The following is an 18,774-nucleotide window of genomic DNA, read 5'->3' on the forward strand; positions in this document are numbered from 1 at the left end:
CTTTACTAGCAGCTGAGCAAAAATAATCCACACCACATTCTTTAAAACCTGTCTGTGTAATCTGTCCTTATCTGCTTTCCAGAGAACAAGGCAACCTTGACCTCAGATAATCCTTCAATGAGAGTGGTAAACTAGCGTTGGCCTGAATTTAAAATCTCCTTCAGCTCTCTCTTGAAGGAAAGAGTAAAATGTTATTTAGATGTCTTAAATCCTAGCATAGATTTTTCACCTTGGTAATGAATAATCTATTAGGCATTTTTTTTTTTTTCAAAAATAAATATATTTCATCCGTATTGAAATTTGTTTTGGATTGTATATCTTACTGACTGTATAACCTTACTGTGACAGAGTTAGTTAGTTGTTTCACCACATATAAGTGAGTGAAAAATGTCTGAAGGATGGATTATGGATATAATGGATTATGAATTATGGATATGTAGAAAAAAAAATATAAACTGGCACAGTATAAATTGAGGAATGCCTGTATAGCTATAAGGCAATCTCAGCATGGATTTATTAATGGAGTGACTATACCTGAATAATGACTTCATAGTTTTGGTACTATGAGGTCATTAGTGGAACTGAATGGTTCCATTGTGTTGAGCTCATAATGGCTAATCAGACTGGTATGTGTATGATGTCAAAATACCCTGATTAATATCAGGTTATTTTGACATCATATACTTGAATTTCAGTAAAGCTTTTTGGGTCTGTCCAACCCCAACCTGATTAACTGTTTTATAAATTGGAGCAATGCACCATTAGGTGCAAGTTACTACTATGAATAAAGGGATGGTTAAGCAGTAGGAAATAGAGAGCAATTATAAATAAGCATTGCTCATTATAGGCTAATATTATGAGCAGGTATCACAAGTGCTTAGTGTTAAGCCCTTTATGTTTTTAATATTTATTAACTTTTCAGCAATGGGTTTTCTGCACCTTGATCCTCACACTGAATTTTTGTAGTGGTGGGCTCTGTGGAGTGAATTTTTTCATGGAATTTTATAAAAATGAAAACCTTATACATAAATGCTTTAAAATATATGTTCTTATTTTGACTTTTTTTTTTTTTTTGTAATGTAAAAAATTTACTCAGAATATGAGCTTTTCAAGATTATTTCAGGACAAAATCAGTAATAATGTCATAAAAATGAGGTTTTGCATAGTTTCATTCTCAGTGGAGAATAGCGCAAGGGAAGATAAGTATTAGCATTAGCATTTTAGCATTAGTGGAGGCATTTGATGCAAGAAAGCAAGCTTATGCAGCATCAGCCAAAAAAAAAAAAAAAAAACCCCACTTCCACTTCACCCCTCTGTTCGTTCAAAATACCTGTCCAGCTGAGCCTTAAACTTATTTAGGCTATCAACCTCCACCACAAGGGATGGCAGTCTGTTCCACCAACCAACCACCCGCTGGCTAAAGGCAAATTTCCGCACGTCTATCCTACATCTGTCTTTCCTCAATTTGAATTTATGCCCTCTCAGGTGATTTTTCTGAGCTAGAGGAAGAATCCCATCAGCATTGAGCATGCTTAAACCATTCAAGGCTTTATACACCTCTATCAGATCACCTCGCTGGTGCCTAGTCTCCAGACACTGTAATTTGCAAAACTTAAGCTTTCTTCGTAAGAGCACCCCTTTGTTCCATTCACTAATCTTGTTGCCCTTCTCTGTACTCGTTCCAGCAGCTCTACATCCTTCTTGAAATGAGGCCTCCAGACCTGTACACAGTACTCTAGGTGTGGCCTGACCATTGCCTTATACAATGGAATAATCACCTCCTTATCCCTGCTGGAAAAATTCCTGTATATCATTGACAATACTCCATGAGCTACTCTTGCAGCCCGTCTGCACTGCTCAGAGAACTTCATATCTGCCTGCACAATCACCCCCAAGTCCCTTTCATTCTCTACCACTGTCAGTGTAGTACCACAGAGTTGATACGTTGCTCTGGGGTTGCTGTTTCCCATGTGTAGTACTTTACATTTGTCAATGTTAAACTTCATTTGCCACCTCTCAGCCCATCTGCTCAACCTTTCCAGATCCTGTTGCAGCAGCATAGTGTCAGTAGTGTCCTTGACAACCCTGCCAACCTTTGTATCATATGCAAACTTGGACATTAAGCTTGATATACCATCATCAATATCATTTATAAATACAGAAAACAATGGACCCAACACTGAGCCCTGAGGGACTCCACTAATAACATTAGTCCACGATGAGCAGTGTCCATTGATTACCACTCTCTGTCTTCTCCCCCTCAACCACCCCTTTATCCATAGCAGCAATTTGCCTCCAATGTCACACTGCTCCAATTTGTGTAGCAGTCTTCCATGTGCAACAGTATCAAAAGCCCCTCTAAGATCCAAGTATATAATATCAAAGTTATTCCCTGCATCCAGTTCTTTTGTGACTGCATCATAGTATCCAATCAAGTTGGTCAGGCAAGACTTCCCCTTAACAAAACCATGCTGTGTCTGAGCTATAACTGAAGTCTTGTCTAAATGATCCTGCAGTGCTTCTTTAACCAGTGCCTCCATTAATTTTCCTGGAACAGAAGTTAAGCTCACAGGTCTATAATTACTTGTGTCAGCCTTTGATCCTCCTTTGTGAATTGGGGTCACATTTGCACATTTCCAGTCTATGGGTACCTCCTCTGAGTCCAAGGAAGCTCTCATAATTATGGCTAAGGGTTTGCTTACTTCCTTTGCTGCCTTCTTTAATATAACTGGATAGATCCCATCCACCCCGGGTGCCTTTCTTGTGTTTATCTTCAACAGTTTCTCCTCCACTTTACTCCCAGTTATTTCAAGATTCTGTAGCTTACTGCTAGAGTTGAATACTCCTCTGGCATTCCCCTTGCTGAATAACTCCTCATGTATGAATGTCGATGCAAAATATTCATTTAGTTTGTTAGCTACCTGAGCAGGATCATCAACAGTTGACCCATCAATATCAAGTGGACCAATCTGATTCATCCCCTTCCTTCTAGAGTTTACATAAGTAAAGAACTCTTTGCTGTTTTTCTTTGCATCCCTTGCCAAGGATTTCTCGTAATCTGCCTTCGCCTGCCTAACCTCCTTTGTAACTTGGTTGCATATCAACTTGTATCTATCATAGGCTTCTGTGTCATGTGTTAATTTGTAAGTATCCCATGCATTTTTCTTCTCTGCCATATGCCTCATTAGTTCACCTGACATCCATTTTGGCCTAAACCTTGAACAATATTTCTTAGTTGGTATGTAAAGCCTAGTAGCTTCCAAGATAAGTTCTTTGAATGCTTTCCATTTTGAATTTGCTGTTGGTAACATCATCAGTTGGTCCCACTGTATAGAATTTAAATACTGTCTCAGTCCATCGTAGTCGCCTTTACGGAAGCAATAACCCTTCCCTTTACCCCTAATGGTAGTTACCTCTTTCAGTAAGGGATAAAGGGGTAAGGGGTATTGTTCCTATAGCTGAGTAGAGACGAATTTTTTTTTTTTATCAACTTTAGCTCTGGAAAAGAATGCTTCCCTTAAATTCATTAACAAGGTTTCAAGGTACATCCCTAGAGAAACATAAATGATTAGTGTCAGAGTGGCCATATTTTGAAAATTGGTAAGCAGGACAACCTGAAACGAAATGTGTAGTATAGCATTTTTTCCTTCAAAATGTAAAAGAAAAATATAAAATTATAATTAAAATACATTTTTTTATCAACAATCAATCATAGTATTTATTTGTTATATGATTGTTGTTAATATGTATTTGTCCTATGTATTAAATTGTTGCCCACTTTAAACATGTTTAATTCATAAGAACAAAGGATTATCTCCAGGGGGCTCACATCTGGTGAGTATGGGCTTGGCACACCCATGGTCCTGAGCTGGATATCATCATTCTTCTCTTTCTTGATGATTCCCTTCTACTTCTGACTCTTGTTCTCCCCCCCCCTCTAATTCTCTCTCTCTCTCTCAGAGTAATTCAGAAATTTTTTTTTGGCTTGTGTAGCATAAGCCTTAGGCTTCCTTGCACCATATGGCTAATAATAATAAGAACATTACAATCAGCATAGTGATCAAACCAGCTGTTAAGGCCTGTTACATACCACTTTGCTATCCAAAAAAATTTATTCAATATAATTTTGATGCCCCTTCTACCCATATGAATCTGCACACCCATAAAACTATAACCACTAAAGAGCTTATGAAAAGAAGTGCTTAGAGCTTAAAAGTATCTTAATCTAACCCTGATTACTTGGAGGGAGCAAAGAAGGGCATTCTTTCCAAGAAAGTTAGGTTCTATAGCATTTGGGAACTGGGCAAACTTTGTGGAGACCTCAATGAAGTTTTTAAGTCTTTTTAAGTCTCAAGGTTTGAGTAAGTTAAATGCTAATGGCACGGTATCTTTGGTCTTTCTCACACAACACATGCAAGGAGACATAAATTTAATTTTTTTTTGGCTCTCTTATGAACTTAATTCTGTTTTATGTTAACTTATTTTGCACTGCATTATTCCATTGATGTTTTTACTCATGCTTTGAAATTTTCTCATATCCACCCAGTTATAAAAACGGTGATAGATCCATCTCTTCTAATTATCATCTCATTGCACATTCAAAAGTAATGGATAACAATATCAACTGTTACACTGTCTCAAAACGTTGTCTGATCAGTGACTTCCAATGTAGATTCCATCAGTGTTGATCCACTGGATATATTGACTTATTTTACTGATATTTTGGCAAATTCAGTGGAACAGTTTTTGCATGCACTTGACATTTTGAAGGATTTGATTGTATTTTGCAAACAGTCCTCTAAAGAAGTTCCAATTTTGTTGATTGCTATCTGTTTTTTGCACGTGGGTAACCAGTTTTCTCTTTGTTTGCTACAGGTGATAGTAGATTGTTCTTTATTGTCTAATTTCCCAACTAATGCTAGTGTTACCCAAGGCCCAGTTCTTTCTCCTATTCTTTTCCTTTTTTGTACTTGTATGACTTTCTTCCACTGATTCGAAATCCTGTTCATAGTTTTTCTGGTGTTTGCACACTACTTTCCAATTTGAGAAACTTTACTCTACACAAACAGCTTTGACTTTTTGATTATCCACCATCAAATCCTTAAGTGTGGATCTTCAAGCAATTCTCCAGTAGGGTGAAGAAACTTTAGTCAACTTCTAAAACATAGTCCTGTCTTATTTCTCACAAAAAAGGGAGTACTGCTCATCTTTGATTACGCTGATTAGAAAGACAGGATGGCATGTCTTCATTGGGGATTGCCCTAATTAATTTCTATCTCTTGGCATAAGCACATCACAAATATTGCTTTTTATGAATCAAAAACTGGGTTTAGTTTTTTGTTCAGCATTACTTTTCTTCTAAACAGCTACTGACCCTGTTCAAATCTCAAATTCCTCCCCGTCATGGAATGTTATTTCAAAATCTGGGATGGTACCCCCTCAAAACTTCTCAAGATCGTAGATTCTAGTTGAAATGGAGCTGTAAGATTAATTAATGACCCATCTCTCTCTCTCTCTCTCTCTCTCTCTCTCTCTCTCTCTCTCTCTCTCTCTCTCTCTCTCTCTCACTCACTCTCTCTCTCTCTCTTTCTCCCTCCCTCCCTCGCGCCTCCGTAGCCAGGTGGGAAGGAGCAGCAGCAGTGCATAGCACACGCTTCTTGATTAGACCGGGGTTCGAGCCCTTCACCACTAAATATGAAGGATGCGGAAAGCTCAGGGAATGACCACTGCATATTCCTGGAGCATATTCCTATGGCCTTAGTTCCTAAAAAAAAAAAAAAAAAAAAAAACCCTCCCTCCCCCACTGAGCCTGCTCTTCTGAATTAGCATCTGTAATTCCATCACTCTCTCTCTCCCAAACAACCAGTCAACATCCATTTATTGTCTACTCTAAATTCATGAAATTAACATTTCCTCATTTATTTGTTCTACTTCTGTTCTTTGGAATAACACCTGCCTTCCCCAGTATTTCCTGAAAATATTTTCTAAAACTGAAAAAAGGTATTTTTCAAACCATGTTTATATGATTTTGTTTTTTCTGCACCTGGAGTGCACTCTGAAATTTATGAAACATATTAAGAAAACTTTGCAGAGTTTCTGTCATGGAGTTTCAGTGGACAGAAAACCATTGCTTTGGAATAGACCCTCACTGCCATGGTTATTCTAAATAGAAATAAAAATTTTTTGAAAAATTCCACTGAGAAGGCAGCATTGTTTTGATGTGTTACTGTAAAAAAATATATATATAACACCATCTTGTATTCTGTACTAATCTGGCAAATACATTTTTTGATTTTTTTTTTTTTTGTTATTCACAGTGTTTTACACTTAAGATATTAATGATGTGCTTTATATCTGTTGTTGCCGAGCGGGCTAGCCAGGTGGGTAAAGTGCCTGCCTGGCAACCCAAAGGTCGTGGGTTTGAATCTCGCATCGGGCTTGGATCAGAGTAAAAATGCAAAAACTTTGGGAGGTGCATTATGGCCACAGAAGCCGATGTAAATAAAAAAAAAAAATTTTTTTTTTTTAAATTAAAAAAAATATATCTGTTGTTACCCCCCAAAAGTATATTTTAATGATATCCAGTTACACTGGTCGACAAAAAAAACCTCATTTTTTTTCGCTCTCTGTTAAAATTCATGGTGATTCTTGTAGATTTGACATTGCTGAATTCAAATATGGCAACCATATTGCTGTAACACCCACAAATTTTAAGGGAGAAGGGATTAAAGTCAAAAACTAAGTTTCTAGTAAAAAAAGATTTCATATACAGTATTTTTAGAACATACAGTACTAAATATTGAACTATGGGTCTATTAGCCTTATTCTATTTACAAAACTGCTTATCCGATAACAAACGTTTATTTTGTCTTTTATAATTGTTGCACGAGATCCCAACAGTCTGTCAACATATTTGGACTCCATTTCCCCTGGTATCTTTTTTCCATTTGAGAAATATCTTGATGAAACCTTTCACTGTGTTCATTGGAGACCTCTCCCAAGTTTTCAGGAAAAAAGTCTAAGTGGGAATGTAGGAATGTAGGAAATGAAGCTTTAACACGTTGCATCCCAACCTGTATGCTAAAATTAACTAGTCGACAATTTAACTGTAATTTTGTGATTTCTCATTGCCTAAAATGTTAAAAAAAATGTCTTTACTGTTTTGAAGTAATTTCTTTTCATATTTTTTGAAAAAAAAATCATGAAATCCTTTTGAGAAAAACTTTTAGTAATTATCTAATTACTGTTAACTAAATTAAATTAGTGTAATAGACAGAATAAGCTAGTTTGTTTTACAAGTAGTTTGGTTTGTAATCAGTCTATATATGTTACCTGTCTGTCATTTTAGTAAATAAGATAACACATTAATTGCCAGCTATGTAATAATTAATATATTATGTTAGTGTGAAACTAGTGATACAGACAGTCAAGCGACTGTCTGTATCTCCCATTTGTAGTATAGCTGGTAGTATAACAACATGCACATTTAGGTTTAAACTTCTTTCTCTCTGATTAGCAGCTGGATCTGGTGTTCCAGCTCATACTGCTCTTTCCCCCTTTAAAATCATTGTAGTAAAATGTTAATTTCACAAGTTAATAAAAGTATGAAAGTTTCTACTCTTTTGAATATTTCTGTTTGTAAATGAGTTAATATAAATATGTGCTAAAACTCTGTAAGTAAGAATTATTATATTACTTTTGATGATTTTAATGATATATCATTAACTTTTTTCTTACAACTTAAATTTCTGTTTTTGTATTAGGGTTCCTGTGCTTCGAAATTTGGAAGCTGATGAAATAGAAGCAACATATTTGGGTCTCTTTGCAGACCTGCAGTTCTTATCTCTATGGTATTTGTAATTTCCTGGAGCAAAGGAACTGAATGTAAGCTAGACCTTTTTAAAAATTTAGTAGAATTGCTTTTGTGAAGAGTTATTTTGTTATAATACAGGGTGGTGGTGGTGGTGATTGTAGTAGTAGGTGACAAACGATGCAAGAAAGCAAGCTTATATAGAATCAGCTAAAAAAAACCTACACACTTCACAAAAATCTTCCATACCCTCCAAGAATTTGTCTAGTTCTTTGAATTTATTCAAACAACCCATTTCCACAACAACAGATGGAAACCTGTTACAACAGTCAACCACCTGTGCTGAAGGCAAACTTCTGCATAGACAGATGTAGGATAGATGTGCAGAAGTTTGCCTGTAGCCAGCAGGTAATTGGTTGGTGGAACAGACTTCCATCCTTTGTTGTGGAAGTTAATAGCCTAAATAAATTTAAGGCTGAGCTGGACAGGTATTTGGAACAAACAGAGGGGTGAAACGGGAGCAGTTTTTTTTTTTTTTTTTTTTTTTTGGCTGATGCTGCATAAGCTTGCTTCCTTGCATCATATGCCTCTACTAATGCTAATATCTATCCTACAACCACCAATCCTCAACTTGAATTTGTGCTACCTCTTCTGTGTAGTCTCAGCAGGAGTAAGAATACCATCAACATTTAGCTTACTCAATCCATTCAAGGCCTCAGACACCTCAATCAGATCTTCCTGTAGTTGCCTAGACTCCAGATGATGCAATTTTCAGAACTGAAGCCTTTCTTGGTAAGAGTACTCTTTTGTTTCCTTCACCAATCTGGTTGCCCTTAACTGCACCCATTCCAGCAGATCTACATCACTTCCTGAAGTGAGGCCTTCAGATCTGGCCTCAAGATGCAGTCTAACTGTGGCCTTCTAAAAAGGGGTAGTCAGCTCCTTATCCCTTCTAACAAAGTTTCTGTATATCATTGACAAAACCCATGAGCTGTCCTGGCAACCTGTGTACACTGCTCAGAGAATTTCATATCTGACTACACAATCACCTCCAGGTCTTCTTTATTTTCCACTACCCTGAGTGTAGTACCATGCCATTGATAAGTTACTCTAGGATTACTGCTACCCATATGCAGGAGCTTGTATTTGTCACCGTTACAAATCCACTGCAGTACTAGTTACATGCTACGATATTTGCACCAAAACACCGATACAATAGCTGTATAAATAATGTTGTAACTTATAAAATCACTTGCTAAATTTAAAAATAAACTAATGAATTTGACTAATACTATTAAACTATTTGTCAAACAATTTAATGTTAATTAATCAAAAAGACTAAAATTTCCAAAAAACATCTGTTTCCATGAACTCAAAATTCTTTGTCCGCACACTTTGTAGTCTCATACACACACAGTGGGGCCCATATGTCAGTTTACTGAGAAGAGATTTGAAACTATTCAAAAATTTATTTAAATGTCACGAATAACATATATAAATGTGATATTATTATTAATGTGATAATATGGAAATAATATGGAAATGACTTTAAGATTTAAATATAAATTATTTTTTGTGCATTTTAAATGTTTTATAATGTTTCAGTTTATTGAAGTATCCCACACACGCACAGCATCTGAATTCTCTTTTTCATCATTCTCATCCAAATCTACTGTACCCAGTGGGTGTACAGGTCACTATAATAGTACAAATCAGTCCTTTTGGAGTGTAGCTTTCAGTTCACTATTTCCTTTCATATTATTATGTTTCCAATCAGAATTTTAGGTGCCTCCGTAGCCAGGTGGGAAGGAGCAGCAGTGCGTAGCACACGCTTCTTGATTAAACCGGGGTTCGAGCCCGTCACCACCAAATACAGAGGATGCGGAAAGGTCAGGGAATGACCACCGCATGACCCGGAGCAATATGGCCTTAGTTGCTAATGCTCCTTAAAAAACCAAACAAATCAGAATTTTAGCCATAGTTAGAGTAAAGCCCTCTTTCATCTAATGCTTGCTTGCTATTGATCTACATCATCATGATTGGTTTTGTTTGTTATCATTCATTTTTGCTTTAAATATCTATTTAGCTAATTTCCTTCTCCTCCCCATTCTTTCTACCTGTCCAATATCATCTTAAGTTTGCTTCACTTACCTTTTACTTATTTTCCTGAAAAACTTGGCCCCAGGTGCCAAGCGATTCTTTGATCAAGTGACTTTGCTCTGAATTAGTGCTCTTTCTTGAAGTAGAAATCGTTTCCCTATTTAAAGTATTTATTAACACACAATTAAATAAAGAAAGAAACTTTACTAGATTAAGAAGGAAAGCAACCTTCTCTTTTCCTTTTCTTTTCTTGTATATATCTTAATTACTAACCTCCTAGTGCTTGGTCACAGGGTGGCACTGCTCCTGCCTCCACGTGGCGGGAGCCAGTAATCTGGAGGGGAAAAGCTCTCCCTTCCAGGGCAAAATGGAGTGAACTGACTCCAATACCCAGAAACCCACTGGGTTGATGGATCCAAATGTAACCGATCCAAGACGTGAAGAATCTCTTTCTCTGGGCAATACATTTAAATTTACTAGAAAAGGTGACAGAAATGACTGTCTCCACAAAGAGAATGAAAACTGACATAATTACCTTATGTCAGTTTATCTAATAATACATTCAAATAATAAGAAATCGGTAGGCCAATTGTCATCCTTTCTTATACAAAAGAATCTTGAGAGTTATGCCGGTCCACCAAAAAATGTTAAGAGATTAAAATCAGGTGATATTTTAGTAGAAACAGCCCACTCTAAACATTCCGAAAGACTGTTGCAAGTGACAACCTTTAGGTTGTCACTTGCAACAGTCCTACTGGAATACCAGTAACGCTATCCCCTCACAATACCATAAATACGTCAAAAGGTGTAATAATGGAATGGGACCTCCTAAACGTAACTGAAGATGAAATTAAAAGCGAACTCCAGGAACAAGGAGTAATAAATGTCAAAAGAATTACAATTAAAAAAGAAGGGATTGTCACCCCCACCAGAAACCTGATGGGGGTGACTATCTTTCGAAACACCGAAACCGCCCAGATCGGTAAAGGCAGGATACCTCCATTGCAGTATTAGACCGTACATCCAAAATCCTCTCCGCTGTTTCAACTGCCAGAAGTTTGACACTCACAGACTGTATGTAGAGGAAAAACAACATGTGCAAACTGTGGATACCAAGAAAATCTCACCTCTACTTGCACAGCTGGAAATCATAAATGCACAAACTGTAAAGGAGAACATACGGCATACTCAAGAGTGTGAAATCTGGAAGAAAGAAAAATGAGTACAAAAGTACAAAGAAGAAAACGGAGTTACATATCAGGAAGTGAAAAAAGCAATTACAATAAATCTAGAAAATAAACCTTCTTGTGCTCAAGTCACCACAATCAAAAAGAGCCTGGAAATGAGACTTTCTAATTCTAAATTCTGTGGAACACAAACAGATGTCTCAGTTCCCCCAAGAGAATCAATTTCAGAATGGGCACGTGAATTTTACAAATCTTCTCCACCACAAAAACAACAAGCAAAATTGGTTAATACACCTCTATCTTTCCCCCTGGATAACACAGAAAATGTAAGAAAGTAAGAAAAGAAAAGTAATACAGAAACAAAGATTACAGAACAAATGGATATTGAGGCAGGAAATACCAAAGAGGACCCCCGTCCTTGAAATTTTTGCAGAAGAATAAATGGATATAGGAAGACTGTATTTTCCAAAGAAAGACAAAACCAAGGCAGACAAAGCGAAAACAGCCCCAAGGAACCAATCCAAGGAATCATCTAAACCGAAATGACAGATACAATTATCCAGTGGAAGCGAGGAGGAGTTGCAATATTAGTCAGTAGACATGTGCCATCTGAAGCAATACCATTGAACCCCCCCCCCCCCAGAAGCAGTTGCAGTCCATCTAGCAATAGGCTTTGATATTACCGTAACCTCAATATATCTACCTCCTAGTCAAGAACTCTACTTGAAAGATTTTGGAGCACTGATTGCCCAACTACCCTCTCCGTTCTTCATTTTAGGTGACCTAAATGGGCATCACACACTATGGGGCAATCCCAAAATAGACCAGAAGGATAAACAAATTGAGAAAATAATAGTTGAGAATGACCTCATGATTCTGAATGTACACATACATATATCCACCTACTATCAAAAAGCAGCTCTGCAATAGACTTATCAATCTGTTCCCCCACAGTGCATCCGATGATTCAATGGACAGTGTATGAGAATCCATTGGGCAGTGATCACTACCCCCATATTCTTGAAAATCATGAAGAAAGCTCCATGCCAAGCCAGCAGACATCCCAAATGGAAAATATATGATGCACACTGGGAAACTTGCAGGATACTAACAAAATTAGATTGTAATATTATTAAACAAGAATCAATACAAGCAGCAGTGGCTTATGTCACAAATATTTCTCCAAACAGCTGAAAAGACAATACTCAAAACTCATGCTAACATTAGAATGTATCCAAAACCATGGTGGAACAGTGAGTGTCAGGAAGCTAAAAAACAAAGGAATAGAGCCTGGAACCTCTTTCTCAAAAATCCAACAACAGATAATCTAATCTAATCCAATTGAAGAGAGCCAGAGCTAAAGTCAGGAAAGTACACAAAATCAGCAAAAGAGCGACTTGGATGAAATTTGCATCCACTGTAATCAGTTCCATATCAGCTACACTTATCTGGAAGATCAGAAAGATGACAAACAGTTCCCAAATAAACCCCACCCCATTACTGAATTGGAAAGGGCAGTTAGTTACAAATCCCTTAGATATTGTCAACATGCCTGGTGAAAATTTTGCCAATACATCTGCTAATTTTGCATACCCGACTACTTTAAAAACTCACAAGAATGAGGTCGAAAAAACAAATCTAAACTTTTCCACCAAAAATAGTGAACAATACAATTCTCCGTTCACAGTAGCAGAACTAAAACAAACTCTGCTACAGACGAAACACAACGCAGTTTGCCCCAATGAAATACATTATGCAATGATACAACAATTAGATGAACAATCTCAATTAGCCCTGTTAGATTTATTCAACAAGATATATCTTGAAAATACTTTTCCAGACAAATGGCATCGTGCAATAATACTAGCTTTCCTGAAACAGGGAAAAGACCTATCAGATCCACAGAATTATCGCCCTATAGCTTTGACTAGCTGCTTAGTCAAGATCCTTGAGAAAATGGTCAATAATAGACTAACTTGGTATCTAGAAAATAATCTTCTCAATCCAGCACAATATGGTTTTCGGAAAAATTGCTCTACATTAGATGTACTTGTACAATTGGAAAACCAGGTAAGAAATGCTTTTCTCAGAAAACAACATCAAGTTGAGGTGTATAAGAGAGTAGCCTGTGCGGACGTAGCTTATTGCCGCTCCTGGAACAGACAAGTTTTTTCTGATTTATTTTCTGTTTTATTAGCTTAAATTGGAATATTAACTTATTTTCTAGAGTAGCTTTATATTCCTAGTTACGATACTTAGTTTAAAATTTAACTTAGATAGAGATTTTGTAGGTATTACTTAGTATCGGTAAGGGTATCAAATCCACGTGTTACAAGTTGCAGCTCCGTTGAACGAGAGGTTTTTTTTTTTTTAACCATATTTAGCCGATTTATTAACCAATTATTATATCAAATTATTTTCTGTAAGTAGCTAGTCAGGATCCTTAGTTTATTCTGAATTGAGACAGCGAGATTTGGAAGTTAGTCGATACTTAAGTGTCCGTAGATTTACCGTTCGTAATTGCCGCCATTGTTACGCGATACAAAATATCTCGAACTAGATAGCATAAGCTTAGTATAGTATATAGTATATAATATAATAAAGTCAATTAATCAGTAAATCTATTAATCTTGTTGAACTTCATTGTCAATTAAATTGAACTTTTAACTATATACATATAACGACTTAGATTACGTAACATAAATAATTAGCAAAAATAAATAATTAATACTTGATATGGAAGTTATAGAAAGGGATTTCGTAGATAACACTCGATACTGAAACATAAATATAGCATTATAACTGTGTTGGGATACAAGTTTAGGGTTTTAATTTTGTACTGAAATTGAAATTTTATTGAAATTAAATCGAAATCATGACTCAGACCAGAGCAGCAAAGCAAAAGGCTCAAGCTAATGGAAATGCTGTGGCTCAGGGGAGAACTGAGGGGGGCAGTTGCCCTTTGAATCACAGCCTTTTAAAATACACTATTTGCTTGATGTTTGTGGAACAGTCAGGTACGGGACATGATACTGCCATGGGGGATATCTTTGTATGTGCGCGATGTAAGGAAATCAGGCGACAACTTAGCATTGTTATGGGCCTATATGAGAGCTTGAAGGACAGGGTGGATGCTCTCGAAGGATTAAAAGTGAGGGGCCCATCAAGCTCTCAGCTGCCCACACCAGTGCTAGAGCTTGCACTTGGGCATCACGCAACACAGCGGCAACCCCCAAGGCAAAATGCGCTGGTCCCAAAGGAACTAGTAGTTGTTGGTGACTCTATTGTCAGGGAAACGGGAAACATGCTTTGTAAAAAGGGTAGGTGGAACAGGACCAGGGTATGTCTGCCAGGGGCAAAGGTTGATGACATTGTAGAGCAGATATCATCTTTTAAGGGTACAAAAGGTGATATAGTGTATACGTTGGCACTAATGATATTAAGAGTAGGAGACCGGCAGAATTACTTAACAAGTACAGTAAACCCCCGCTATTCGCGGTCGCTGATTTAATATAAAATGAAATCTAAAAAAATGTGAATTTTAAAGCGCCGTGAACATTTTCTGCCATAAAAAAACATGGGCATGGCTAAAATTATCTTTCCCGATCAAAACAGCGCTCAGTGGGTGGGGGGAGAGGGGTGACAAAATCGTGAGTGTGGATGTTTCTCGCTCATCCTTGTTCAGTATGTGTTATGCGCTTGTCACGGAAGGTTTCATCGTTTGCTTTTAATTTATATGCTTATAAATTGAATAAATTTATCAATTTATAAATTGATATGCTTACAAAAGTGATAAATCAACCATTTTGCAGTGTAAAACAGAGATTTTCTAGTGTGTTAATGGAAGAAAGTGACTTTATTGTGGACAAGTTCTTTCTAACCCGTACAAAAATATGGCTATGAATAACAAGGGAAATGTGAAAAGATCAAAGAAGGTGATGACCAGCGAATAAAATTGAGTTATTGGATAAAATTTCTAATGGTGAAAGTGTCTCCTCACTTTCTGTTATTGAGAAAATCCATTATAAAATCAATGAGTTAATGGTACGATCAATCAAGAAATCGGAAGAAATATGCGCCGTAATGCCCGTGAAAACGTGCTGATTTCTTCAAAAATTTGCTCTGTAACTCGTGATGTTAAATTAGAAAAAACGGAAAAAGGTTTAAATCTGTGGATAGAAGACTGAACTCAAAAGAAAATTCCATTAAGTTCACTCATCATTTGTGAAAAGGCAAAACTCCTTTATCAACACTTTAGCGAAACTGGTGATAGCACTGGTGGGATAAGTTTTTTAGCTAGCAAAAGCACTGGTTTGAAAGTTTTGTTTGAAATTTCTAATAAATATTACGTTTAATATTAAATTGTTTCTTATTTTCATTTCGATGCCATATGCTTGCATTTCACTATGTATTGTCTATGTACATAGTCATATTATGAAGGTACATATAATACATACATAGACAAAATTTTAGACTAGTTTTTCTTATATACTGTATTTCATACTTTGGAACGGAACCCCTTTATTACTATGGGAGCCATAACTCAGTATTCGTGGCATTTCTCAGGAACGTAACCCCCTCGAATAGCGACGGTTTACTGTACAGGTCACTGTTGAAAAAAAGCCGTGAATTAGAGTTGAATTTGAAAGTGTCTGCAATTCTGCCCAGCCACGATAGGAAGGAGTATATGATGAGAGCCCTGTCGATCAATTCGACCTTGGAAAGATTGTGTAAGGCTCAAGGGGTAGAATTTTTTTCAGCCTGGACTGTACTTGTTAACAGGAGAGACTGCTTCTACAGGGATGGGATACACTTAAATAGAAAGGGTGCAAGAATGTTTGCTGATGCTATCGAGGCAGTGTTAGGTGGGTCGGAAAACTGCTAGATTGGGGGAATACAAGGACTAATAGATTAACAGTAGCCACTGGCAGAGGTGAAAGTGATTCTTGCACTGCTTCTATTGGAATGAGCAGCAGCTTGGAAAATAAGATGCAGGATATTTCAGAGACTGCTGGGAGTCATTGGGGTACAAGTAAACACATGGGTTGTGTTAGGGTAGCTAAGAAAAAGAACAGGTGCATGTATACTTGCGTGTACACCAATGCTAGGAGTTTGGTAAATAAATTTGATGAATTTGAGGTATTGCTCAAAGCATCAAAGGCAGATATTGTTGGGATATCAGAGACGTGGTGTCACACAGATATAGGTAATGCAGAACTGGAATTTGGGGAGTACAACGTCTACAGAAAGGATGGACAGGATAGAAAGGGAGGAGAGGTTATGCTATTAGTTAAGAAACACATAAAATCCAAGGAAGTGAAGCCAGTCGACATCGCTGGACAGTGCAGTGTCAAGTCAGTTTGGTGTGACATAAGCATTGGGAGATCAAAATTGAGAGTAGGAGTGTGCTATAGGCCTAATGACTCTGATGAATATAATAAGAAACTGTACAGGGAAATAGAGTGGGCCAGTAAATCAGAGAGTCATATAATGGGGGATTTTAATTTCCCAGATATTGACTGGAATGTGTGGGTTAGTCAGTCACACCCTAGCAAGGCTTTTGTGGATTTATTGGATGATCGTTTTCTAAATCAGCATGTTCGGGAGGCAACTAGAAGGAGCAATACTCATGATTTCATTATCAGTAGTGATTCTTCATGCATTAAGAATCTGCAGATACAGGAACCACTAGGTGGCAGTGATCACAGTGTGCTGAAGTGGGATTTACTCAAAGAGGTAACTACCATCAGGGGTAAAGGTAAGGGTTATTGCTTTCGTAAAGGCGACTACGATGATCTGAGACAGTATTTAAATTCTATACAGTGGGACCAACTGATGATGTTACCAACAGCAAACTCAAAATGGGAAGCATTCAAAGAACTTATCTTGGAAGCTACTAGGCTTTACATACCAACTAAGAAATATTGTTCAAGGTTCAGGCTTAAATGGATGTCAAACAAACTAATGAGACATATGGCAGAGAAGAAAAATGCATGCGATACATATAAATTAACATGTGACACAGAAGCCTATGATAGATATAAGTTGATCTGTAACCAAGTTACAAAGGAAGTTAGGCAGGCAAAGGCAGATTACGAGAAATCTTTGGCAAGGGATGCAAAGAAAAACAGCAAGGAGTTCTTTACTTATGTAAACTCTAGAAGGAAGGGGATGAATCAGATTGGTCCACTAGATATCGATGGTTCAAGTGTTCATGATCCTGCTCAGGTAGCTAACAAACTAAATCAATGAGCTAGATGATCTTGTAATAATTGAGAGTAAAGTGGAGGAGAAATTGTTGAAGATAAATACAAGAAAGGCACCTGAGGTGGATGGGATCTATCCAGTTGTATTAAAGGAGGCAGCAAAGGAAGTAAGCAAACCCTTAGCCATAATTATGAGAGCTTCTTTGGACTCAGAGGACTGGAGATGTGCAAATGTGACCCCAATTCACAAAGGAGGATCAAAGGCTGACACAAGTAATTATAGACCTGTGAGTTTAACTTCTGTTCCAGGAAAATTAATGGAAGCACTGGTTAAAGAAGCACTGCAGGATCATCTTGACAAGAATTCAGTTATAGCTCAGACACAGCATGGTTTTGTTAAGGGAAGGTTGACCAATTTGATTGGATACTATGATGTAGTCACAAAAGAATAGGATGCAGGGAATAACTTTGATATTATATATTTGGATCTTAGAAAGGCTTTTGATACTGTTGCACATGGAAGACTGCTGTACAAATTGGAGCAGTGTGGCATTGGTGGCAAATTGTTGCTATGGATAAAGGGATGATTGAGTGGTAGAAGACAGAGTGGTAATCAATGGACACTGCTCATCGTGGACTAATGTTATTAGTGGAATCCCTCAGGGTTCAGTGTTGGGTCCGTCGTTGTTTTCTGTATTTATAAATGATATTGATGATGGTATATCAAGCTTAATGTCCAAGTTTGCAGACGATGCAAAGGTTGGCAGGGTTGTCAAGGACACTACTGACACTATGCTGCTGCAACAGGATCTGGAATGAGCAGATGGGCTGAGAGGTGGCAAATGAAGTTTAACATTGACAAATATAAAGTACTACACATGGGAAACAGCAACCCCAGAGCAACGTATCTACTCTGTGGTACTACACTGACAGTGGTAGAGAATGAAAGGGACTTGGGGGTGGTTGTGCAGGCAGATATGAAGTTCTCTGAGCAGTGCAGACAGGCTGCAAGAGTAGCTCATGGTGTCTTATCAATGATATACAGGAATTTTTCTAGCAGGGATAGGGAGGTGATTATTCCCTTGTATAAGGCAATGGTCAGGCCGCACCTTGAGTACTGTATACAGGTCTGGAGGCCTCATTTCAAGAAGGATGTAGAGCTGCTGGAACGAGTACAGAGAAGGGCAACAAGGTTAGTGAACGGAACAAAGGGTTGCTCTTATGAAGAAAGGCTTAAGTTTTGCAAATTACAGTGTCTGGAGACTAGGCACCGGCGAGGTGATCTGATAGAGGTGTACAAAGCCTTGAATGGTTTGAGCATGCTCAATGCTGATGGGATACTGCCTCTTGCTCAGAATAATCACCTGAGAGGGCATAAATTCAAATTGAGGAAAGACAGATGTAGGATAGATGTGCGGAAATTTGCCTTTAGCCAGTAGGTAGTTGGTTGGTGGAACAGACTTCCATCCCT

General features: G+C 37.5%; 1 protein-coding gene across 2 annotated transcripts in view; it reads left to right on the plus strand.

Annotated features, from left to right (window-relative positions):
* Positions 1–18,774, plus strand: part of LOC150086576 (uncharacterized) — a 302,852-nt gene that overhangs the window by 46,188 nt on the left and 237,890 nt on the right. Inside the window, exon 2 of one of the 2 annotated variants that reach the window (XM_090372615.1) lies at positions 7,764–7,884. The exons of the other annotated variant lie outside the window; for it this stretch is intronic. The gene's annotated coding sequence lies outside the window, so the exon portion shown is untranslated. The remainder of the gene's footprint in view (positions 1–7,763; positions 7,885–18,774) is intronic. 2 annotated transcript variants of the gene reach the window in all.

Source organism: Mastigoproctus giganteus, chromosome 4 (genome assembly GCF_048544385.1).
Source record: "Mastigoproctus giganteus isolate SK-2022 chromosome 4, ASM4854438v1, whole genome shotgun sequence".
Lineage (NCBI taxonomy): Eukaryota > Metazoa > Arthropoda > Arachnida > Uropygi > Thelyphonidae > Mastigoproctus > Mastigoproctus giganteus.